General features: G+C 45.7%; 1 protein-coding gene across 7 annotated transcripts in view; it reads left to right on the top strand.

Moving 5' to 3' along the window:
* Positions 1–122: 122 nt before the first annotated feature.
* The window catches only part of R3HDM1 (R3H domain containing 1), a 266,722-nt gene continuing 257,088 nt past the window's right edge, over positions 123–9,756 (top strand). For 4 of the 7 annotated variants that reach the window (XM_068245924.1, XM_068245927.1, XM_068245926.1 and 1 more), the window contains exon 1: positions 188–441. The gene's annotated coding sequence lies outside the window, so the exon portion shown is untranslated. Of the gene's footprint in view, positions 144–186; positions 442–9,756 lie in introns of those variants that run through there. The other 3 variants (XM_068245921.1, XM_068245928.1, XM_068245922.1) reach the window with 2 other exon arrangements.

Below are 9,756 nucleotides of genomic sequence, written 5' to 3'. Positions count from 1 at the left end.
GATGTCTGGCTCCGCCTCCCTGCTAGCGGCTCTGGTCTGAAGCCTTTCGTGGTTCCCATGGCTGCTGCTCGATAGGTCAGCGCGCGGCCAGGCCCCGCCCCTCTCTGCGTGTGATTGGTCGAGGTCTTCAGCTCGGCTGCGAGGTGAGTACGGCTGTACGCGCTCTTGTCTCTGCTCTGAGCAGCGCGCGCCCCCGCTCTTCCCTCACCCTGGTCTGAGAACGCGCAGCGCGCCTCCGACTCATATCCTCCTCCCCCCTCCATTGCTCTCTCTCTCTCTCTCCCTGGTTCTGTCCCCCTTGTATATCTATTTTTATTTATTTATTTGTAATGACCCATTTTTAATGAGGCGTTAGCAGCTGTTCTTCCCCCTTTCCTGTCTCCTCCATCGGCCTCTTCCCTGCAAATCATCCCTTCCACCTCTGTGACAGCCTGGGAGCCGGTAAGAGTGGGCTTTATTCCATTTATTGCTCTGACTGGTGCTGGGATGTCATCCTCAGCTGGGTGGAAGGGGGAGGGGTGGGGGTCTATCCTTAAAGGGGGGGGGGGGAGTCCCATGTAAACCCCCCCCCCCCCCCCCCATTTCCTCAGGGGCCCAAAGCACCAGAGGGCTCTGACCAGGGGATGATAACTTGCCTGTGTTCATAATTATTGATGGTGGAAGCTGGAGGAGGCCCTGGTGTGTACAATGCTGCCACCCCTAAGGGAGGGGGGCCCTTTAAAAATGGCTGATTGCAGTGCAATGTGTTGAATGAGGGCTGGCACAGCATGTGCTGGGGGGCACACCTCCAATAAAATCCATTGCTTTCTTCTCCCTGGTTCTGTTATCTCGTGACCTGTCGACGGACAACCGATGCTTACTGAAATTTAGGTCCCCCCCAGCAACAATTGAGGTGTCTCGTGTAGTTGGGTGGGGGCACCGTTTTCAATAAAGGCAGTACCAGGGCGGTGAGCGACTGTCGATATCAGAAGGTATCTGGCATTCATTATGTATGCTTGAAGCCAGAGGAGGCCTTGGTGTGTACAGTACAATGCTGCAAGCTGAAAAGGAGGGGGGCTTTAAAAATGGCTTATTGCAGTGCGAAGTGCTGGATGGGTGAATTAATTGCTGTCTTCTCCCTGGTCTTATAATTAGATGTCAAAAACCATCTGAATAACTGTTTTGGGGGTTTCTCGCTTGGGTTCGGATTTTCTCTTTAACTGAGGCAGTGCCAGGGCCAGTAGTGACCCTGGGTACTAGTTTAAGGTACCTGGAGGATGTTATTTATCCTGAAATCTTAAGGAGTGTACTGTACAATGTTGCCACCCCCAAATGTGGGAGGGGTGGCTGATTAAAATGGCTGATTATAGTGAAAATTGCTGAATGGGAGGCTGGCACAGCAAGTATTATAGGGCACACACCTCCACCTCTCAGTAAAATGCTTGGATCACCATGGTCTTAAAACTGAATCGCAGTTGCCCCTTAGAAATTGAGCCTTCCCCACCACCTTAACCGGAAAGTGAGCTCTCTTTCCAAGAGAATTAATTAATGTATGGGCAATGCACAGCTCTAGATAGTAAAAGGTAGTTGTCATGTGTTATGTATGCTGGAAGCTGAAATCGGCCCTGGAGGGTACAATAGTGCCACAACTGAAAGGCATAAAAGTCTGACTGGAAGGCAAATTGTTAAATTGGGATTGGCGCTCTGTTTGTGTATGGAGGGGGGTTGAGGTGAGCCAACGATAAAGTACATAGGTAAATTATGCTAATGTTATTTTACGTACAGCACCCTCTCAACCTGCTAGGTTTCAGATAGATTGTAGTAAAAACCTTCTGTTCCCTATGAGACTTCTTGCTGGGTCCCCTAAACTACACTATCGCCAAAATCTGTACACTGCATTGGGAGAGAATGTCAGTCTTTAAAAGAAGCAATGCCAAGGCAATGAATTACTCCAGATAGTTGCTTTATTTATGTTGGAACCTATGAAAGGCCCTCATGTTTACTGTATCCTGCCATCCACAAAGCAGGAGGATTCTGTCATTGATTGGTTGCAATGCAAAGTTCTGAATGGGGACTGGCATAATGTGTTTGGGTATAACCTCCAGTTAAATATTTGTTTACTTGATGTTAATAAGGTTTAGGTGACCCAGCAGGAAACCAACCACTGAAGGCAGGTGGAGATCAACAAACTCGACTCCACTCGGGTGTCCAGAGGCACTGGCTGCGGTCGCACTCTTAGGAAAGGATTCCAAGTTTTGTAAGGGCGGGAGAACACCCAACCAAAATAGAACACCCCTCCCAGAGGAGAGTGGGTAACTTGAGGGGGAAAGAGGCGCCCAAATGTAAATAAAACTGTATTAAAAACAGCTAAAAAAGAAAAAGTTGAGGTGGCTTACCTCAAATGACGACAAATTCGTATTTAAGATTCACGATTAATTCATGTAAGGGTGTCCCTTACACAGGCGGAGATCTTCTTTGGCACTGTATTTGGCCTTGAGGAAGTGTGCAAGGACCCACGAAACGCGTTGCCTAGGGCTTAATCACATTTGTGAATCTTATATATGAATTTGTCGTTATTTGAGGTACCTCAACTTTTTCTTTTCTAGCTGTTTTTAATACAGTTTTATTCACATTTGGGCGCCTCTTACCTTCTTGTGCTTTACAAAAAATTGTTGGGGGGGGGGGAATCTTGTTTAGTTTGTTGTGCGCCCCCTTTTCAAGAAAGTACTTGGGCAATACATGACTCTACACATAGCAAATGGTGCCTGTCTTTTATACTGAAGGAAGCATGGGTGGTACAACCAAGGCCAGATTTCTGAAAGGGCCACATAGGCCCAGGCCTTTGGCGGCTGTTGCCCAAGGAGTCGGTTTCCTATGGAAGAGATGGCTGTAAATGGGGAGCATTGCAGAGCATAGGACAACTGCTGCCCAAGATAGCTTTACATCAGAGAGGGGCTGCACATGAAATTGGGAGGGGGGGGGGGCTGCTGCTTATGTAAGAGAAGGTTGGCTTAGTGTTGGACAGTGTATAAATCCAGCCTTGGGTACAATGCCACCACCCCCTCATTAGAAAATGGCTAGTTACCATGTAATGTTTTGAATAGAGGCTGTAGCCCCATGTGTTGGGAGGCATTTCTCCAACAAAACCATTGCCTTTTTCGCAGGTCTTATCTTGTGATCAAGCAACAGACAGATGATCCCAAACATTGAGATGCCCCTAATAACGTTTTATTGGACTTGTACAATTGGGTGGGGGTGCCCTCTGCAACAGAGACGGTGTCAGAACAAGTAATAACTGTTTATTAGAAGGTAGCTGACATTTGTAATTTATGGTAGCCCTTGTGCACTGTAAGGTGCCGCCACCCCCAAGGAAAGAGCTCTCCATTAAAGTGTACCCAAACTCAGAACTTCCTCTCTGCTCCTAAGGGCTCTTTCACACCAGAGCCCTCTTTTGGCGTTTTAACGCAAAGTCTACACTTTGCGTTAACCAAGGTAAAAGGAAAGTCTATAGACTTTCCTTTTACCTTTCACACCCGACGCTGCGTTTCGATACGTTGCGGTATGACGCGTCCCGGCGCATTTTATCGTCGGGAATCGCCGTTTCCCCTTCGGGTTAATTAACTACTACCGCCGCTACTCAGCGTCGCACCGGAGTTTCCCGACGACACGCCGCAACGCGTGCAGGAGCCGTTCTCCTGCACGTTTCTGATGTGTAACAAGCCTGCAGATAAGCAACAGTATAAGAACGTTTTAAAGAGGAGCTGTCAGCCATACTATCTCAGAAAGAGATGTATTGCACTGTCCACCTTTTGATTTTAGTGATTTTTCCACAGTTAAAAAAAAGAGAAATTCCTTCTTACCATTTCACATTTTAAAGTTGACCCAAATTAAAAATACAAGATTTCAGAAATAAAATGTATTTTCTAAATTATAATAATAAATAGCAGCCTTTTTTTCAGCTGCATGATGACAAATATAAAATATTTTACATTTATTGGAGAAACCCCTCCCTTCCTTTCGAATTGCCGGGACAGAATCCGGCAAAATGCTGGAGTAGGTAGTGTCTGGCAATGGAGGAATTGCTAATGGCTGCCACCTGTAGAAGCCTAGTTATGTAAAGAGAAGGGTGAAAAGCATGCACTGAAATGCTCGTAGGCTTGAAGGAGTGTTTATTTATCTTTGTAGGTGTCAGAGTGGTGCAACTAAATATTTTGAATTTAAAAAATGTTTGGTTTGGGTCCACTTTAACTGTGGCTATTTTGAAGCCAATCCTGATGTCATTTCTTCCCTTACTCCCCTCTGCCTGATTGTGTATGCATTGCCAGCCCTTCACTATAGAAAGTGCGTTGTCTCAGCATGAGAAATATTGGCCAATTAGAGAGGAACAGAGGCGCGGGAGGGGAAAACAGGATGGAAAGAGGCTTCAGCCAATCAGGCTGCATTAGTTAAGTCTGAAGGGCAGTAGAGAAGCAAAAAAGGACAACCCAGCATGCCCTGCAACTTCCTTTTTGTGTACCAAATAATTCAAGTAAACTGGGGAATGATCATTTATCAACAAGAAAAGTAATAGTGATTTTACCTTTTGCATTGCCTGGTTAGCATCCTTATTGTTTACCAGATAAAAATAATTGATTTTATGCCCGACAATTATACTTTAAAGAAACAAATTTCTTTGTCACAGCTTACACCTGCAATAACTCTGCAGTGTGTCTACTTCCTGCTCTCACGGAAGCAGACAAAGGGTTATCATCCTGTGTTTACATCTTAGCTGTGCTTGCCAAGGACTGCCAAATTTCTGTGCTGACACAGTTGACAGCTCAAATTACACTTGTGGTTACTTACAAATGAGGGGGGGAATTGACAGGCTCTTTGCTCTAAAAACACACGGGGTGCATTTCTCTCTGTTTTTCCTTGTATCTTGAGCAAGAGTTCAGGTCCCCTTTAAATTAATTGCTTCCCTTTTCCCGGTGTTATAATTGGATAGCAGATGCCACCACAAATTGTTCCTCCAATAATGGTTGGGGTATCTTGTTTAGTTGGCTTGGGGTCCCATCCTAAAGGAAGGCAGTGTTAGGGCAATGATATGCTCTGGGTAGTAGAAAGAAGCTGGCGTTTATTTTTTGATGAAAGCTGGTAAATGCCCAGGAGTGTTACAGCGCTGGTACCACAAAGGGAGGCTAAATGCAGTGCGATGTGTGTTGGGTGTCACACCTGACTGCTTTCTCTTATACAATTGTTGCTCTCCTCCCTACTATTATAATCTCATGGGTGGTTGATGGTAGAGGGCTTGGCCGCTCTAGCAATGGCTGTTTGGTTGGGTGGGAAAATGTTTTTAAAAATGGGCAAATGCCAGGGCAGCAAACAACTATGGCCATTGCTCCCAACTGTCTCTCTTTTGAAGGGACAGTCTCTCTTTGAGGGCCAGATCCCTCTGTCCCTCTTTCTTCCTCATTTGCCCCTCTTTCAGTTCTGGAGTACAGGTCTATGTAAATATGTGTTTTTCTACTGAACAAATATGATTGACTGTAAATGTTATTCCTATCGTTTAGATGGATGTATTTTTTATTTTCAAATGTTAATATGAAGGAAAATGAACCAATTAAGAAAGGACCAGTACTGTTCGAATGATAAAACTTCATATTCTTATTAAAACCTTATGGTATCTTTAAATAGGGGCAGTGTTCTCCCCAGGCTCTTTTAGCTGGGTACCCCACCCGGCTAGTTTTGGTGAGCACCCGGCTGTTATCGGCTCATCCCCTTCTCTGCTGTAAGCAGAGTTGCGCAGAGAAGCGCCGGCCCTGCATTCTCTCTTCTCACCCCACCCGGCACTTTTTGTTTGTGCCACCCGGCTGGAAAAAATTTCTAGGGAGAACACTATAGGGGTGGGGCTTAAGTGTCCCAATTTATCTCGAAAAGTTGGGAGGTATGCTATGGCTGCTGTAATGTACCTGATATTTATTTGCTGTAAGCTCGAGAAGGCCCTGGTCTGAATTTACAGAGATGGGATTCTCAAAGAAGGGGGCCCTTGAAAAATGGCTGATTGCCATCTAGCATGAAAATTTGGAGGTGGGATTTCTCCAGTAAGAATCTGTTCTTCTTTCTCTCTGCTCTCACATCGTCATGGCTGTCCCCTCTCAACAGCAGTTGAGAGGTCTTCTTTAGTTGGGTGGGGGAATAGCTTTCAGGAGGCAGTGGCAGGACAATAGACAGCTAGGTATTTCAGTGGAGTTAACATGTATTGTTCATCTCCACAGCTGGATGAGACTCTGTTGAGTTCAGTGCTGCCATCCCAAAGGGGAAGGGGCCTTTTTAAGTTAAGTGCTGATGAAGGTGATCTATCACAGTGTGTGCTGGGAGCAACTCTTCTTGCTTTTGCCCAATAAAATCTTTGCACCCTTGTCATTCATCTTATGACCTGTTGCCTGGGCTACATAAGAGATCAATGGTTGGAGTGTCTTGTTGAGCTGGATATGGGAACCCTGTTCAACAAAGAGGCGGTGAACATTTCTAGATCTGTAGCAGTAGCTGACATTTATTCTTGATCAATAGAGGAACCACCAGTGTAAATGCTTCAATACTTTTATATCCAGTCGGTACAGTCAGTTACAGCAATCAATGGGGTGGCCTTATAGCCGTTTCGTGGGTAGGCCTCTGACGAAGCAGGGATACCCGTGAAACTGCCGTCAGGCCACCTCCTCACCCCTTGATTGCTGCAATTGCATGTACTGACTGGAATGAAAAGTATTGAAGCATTTACACTGGTGCCCGCCTCTGTCTTCCTCCATTGCTGGGTTAGAGGTGTGTTGTATGCGGTGAGCACAATATATTTCCCAGGATCCAGTGTAAATACCTGTAGATCCATTTTGAGTGCCGGCCACACCTGTCTTCTTCACCTTCCCTCAGTTTCATGTATTCTTTATGCTGGAAGGTGGAACTAGCCCTGGTGTGTGCAGTACTGTCTATCTTTGAAGCTGCTATTTTGAAGCACAACCAGCTGGATGGGACTTGATGAAGTATATGTTGGGTCACATGTTTGAGAATCTTCACTCACCTTTGGTTATATTGGCAGAGCTGTGTGATTGCCATTGGTCGCCCCTGAAAAATTGAGGTTTTTCCAGCATAGTATTTGGCTTGTCTTTTTCATTTTGGAATGGGACATTTAGGGCCGGTTTCCACTGTCGCGGAAACGTCCGCGAATCCGCAGAGTTTCCCTGCAGGCAAATCGCGCGGGGAAACTCTGCCATAGGGGATAACGGCGCCGCCGGCCGAAGCGCTTGCAGTAGCGATTCGGCCGGAACCCCCTACAGAATTCGCGGCGGAGGCTGCGATTCCCATAACCGTGCATGGCACGGCTCATGGGATTCGCCTGCGATCCGGCCCACCCGCTCAGTGCAGACGCACGCCGCACTAGTGGAAACGAGCCCTCACTGTGGGGGGGGGGGGGGGGGGGGGGATGTTAGAGCAGTAGATGACTCAAGATAACTGAAGATAGTAAGCATGCATCATTTGTTTAGCAATATGATTTGGCCCAAGTGATCTGTACAGCTGTGCTGCCTCCAAAGGGCTTTATTGGCTCTTCAGCTTTAGTTCTGAATGGGTTCTAGTCCATCTTACCTTACATGACTCACCTGTCTCAATTTAATAAAATCGGAGCTAGCTCTATCCTCTCCACTAATGATACAATCTTGATTGTACAATTTTACTAAATATATGTAATGGGTTACTCTGCCTTAAAGCGGGCCTGAACTCAGAACTTCCTCTCTGCCCTAAAAGATGAGCAACAGCATAATAACTTTTAAAGAAAAAACATTTCTTTGTTACAGCTGAAACAAAATCTTGCAGTAAATCTGCAATGTATTTACTTGTATTTACTGCAATGTATTTACTTTCTGTTTTCATGGAAGCAGACATAGGGTTAACATCCTGTGTTTACAAATTAGCAGCTCTGCCGAGGCAGTAGAGATTCCTGAACTGACACAGATAAGAGATCAATTTACAGATGAGGGGGAATTAGACAGGCTTTTCTCTATAAATACATAGAGTGCATTTTTCTGTTTTATTTCTGTCCTGTGCAAGAGTTCAGGTCCATTTTAAGGGTCTATTTTCTCTAAAAGACGAATCTGCAGCGTTTCCCGCTTGCGAGCTGCATGGGCAATCGCTGCTCTTCTTTCTGGTGCCTTGCCGTCCAGATCACACTTAAAGGGAACCAGAGAGGATGAACTATACATACCTGGGGCTTCCTCCAGCCCCATACGCACGGATCGCTCCCACGCCGCCGTCCTCCGCTGCCTGGATCCGCCGCCACCGGGTCCCGTCATTGCCGCGAGTCGGCAAGTCGGCCGGCGGACGCGGCCAATTCTCCGCATCACAGGGTGCTCTCCCCATACAGATACGCATGTGGCTGCTTACTGCGCAGCCGCATGCGTACATGTATGGAGGGAGCCCCTGTGATGCGGACAATTGGCCGCGTCCGCCGGAAGTGACGGGCCCGGTACCGGCGGATCCAGATAGCTGAGGACGGCGGCGTGGGAGAGATTCAGGCTTATGGGGCTGGAAGAAGCCCCAGGTATGTATAAAATCCTTGCCTTTTTTCACCCCTCGTTCCTCTCTGGTTCCCTTTATGGCGCAAATCTGGACGGCATGCTGCAGATTTCTGCAGCACGGAGCCAAATCACTATTAGGTGTGCGCGGCTTGGCTCAGCGATTCGGGCTGAGCTATGCAACAGAACGGGAGCTGCGGCTGAATCTTTAGTACCTGCCAGTACTAAACATGTCGCTGCCTGTGATAGACCTAAGTAAATCGGAGAGAGGAAATTTTACAATGGGCAAACACTGACTAAATGTGTAAATGAATATTGTAAAAAAGCAAAAACAATTTTATCCATTGTGGTGTTTTAATTCCTCTTTAATCGGGTATGTTTAGTGGCTGGATAGTGTAATGGTTAATTCGAACCCAGTTCGCCTCTGACGCAGAAAACCGGGGTTCAAATCTTGGCTCTACCTGTTCAGTGAGCCAGCACCTATTCAGTAAGGAGACCTTGTGCAAGACTCCCTAACATTACTACTGCCTACTGAGCGCGCCTTAGTGACTGCAGCTCTGGTGCTTTGGGTCCGCCAGGAGAAAAGTGTAATATAAATGTTATTTGTCTTGTTTACATATGATTTTTTGTTTTTTTGTTTTTAAATATCAAGAATAATTATAATGAATTGACAGCAACAAGTTAAAAAAGGGCTGTCAGCCATACCATCTCAGAAAAACACATATACTGTAAGTAGATAAATACTTGCTCTACTTGCATAACATATGTATTGCACTGTCCATTTTGATTTTATTGATCTTTATACAGTAAAAAAATAGAAAATCCCTCTTAGCATTTCCCATTTTAGCTGTGGCTATTTTGAAGCCAATCCTGATGTAATTTCCTCCCTTACTCTCCTCTACCTGATTTTCCTACCCTTCACTAAAATATTGGCCAATCAGAGAGAAACAGAGGTGTGGGAGAGGAAAACAGGAGGGAAAGAGGCTTCAGCCAATCAGGTTGCATTAGTTAAGTCTGAGGGGAAGTAGAGAAGCAAAAAAGGACAACCCAGCATGCCCTGCAACTTCCTTTTTATGTACCAAATTTTGTGTAGTAAACTGGGGAATGATTATTTATCAACAAGAAAAGTAATAGTGGTTTTAACTTTTGGATTGTCTGGTTAGCATCCTTATTACTTGTTTACCAGATACAAATAATTGATTTTTGATTTTATGCCCGACAGTTACACTTTAAAGAA

The sequence above is a fragment of the Hyperolius riggenbachi genome, chromosome 7, assembly GCF_040937935.1.
Source record: "Hyperolius riggenbachi isolate aHypRig1 chromosome 7, aHypRig1.pri, whole genome shotgun sequence".
Lineage (NCBI taxonomy): Eukaryota > Metazoa > Chordata > Amphibia > Anura > Hyperoliidae > Hyperolius > Hyperolius riggenbachi.
This window is presented reverse-complemented; position numbering and strand designations above follow the sequence as displayed.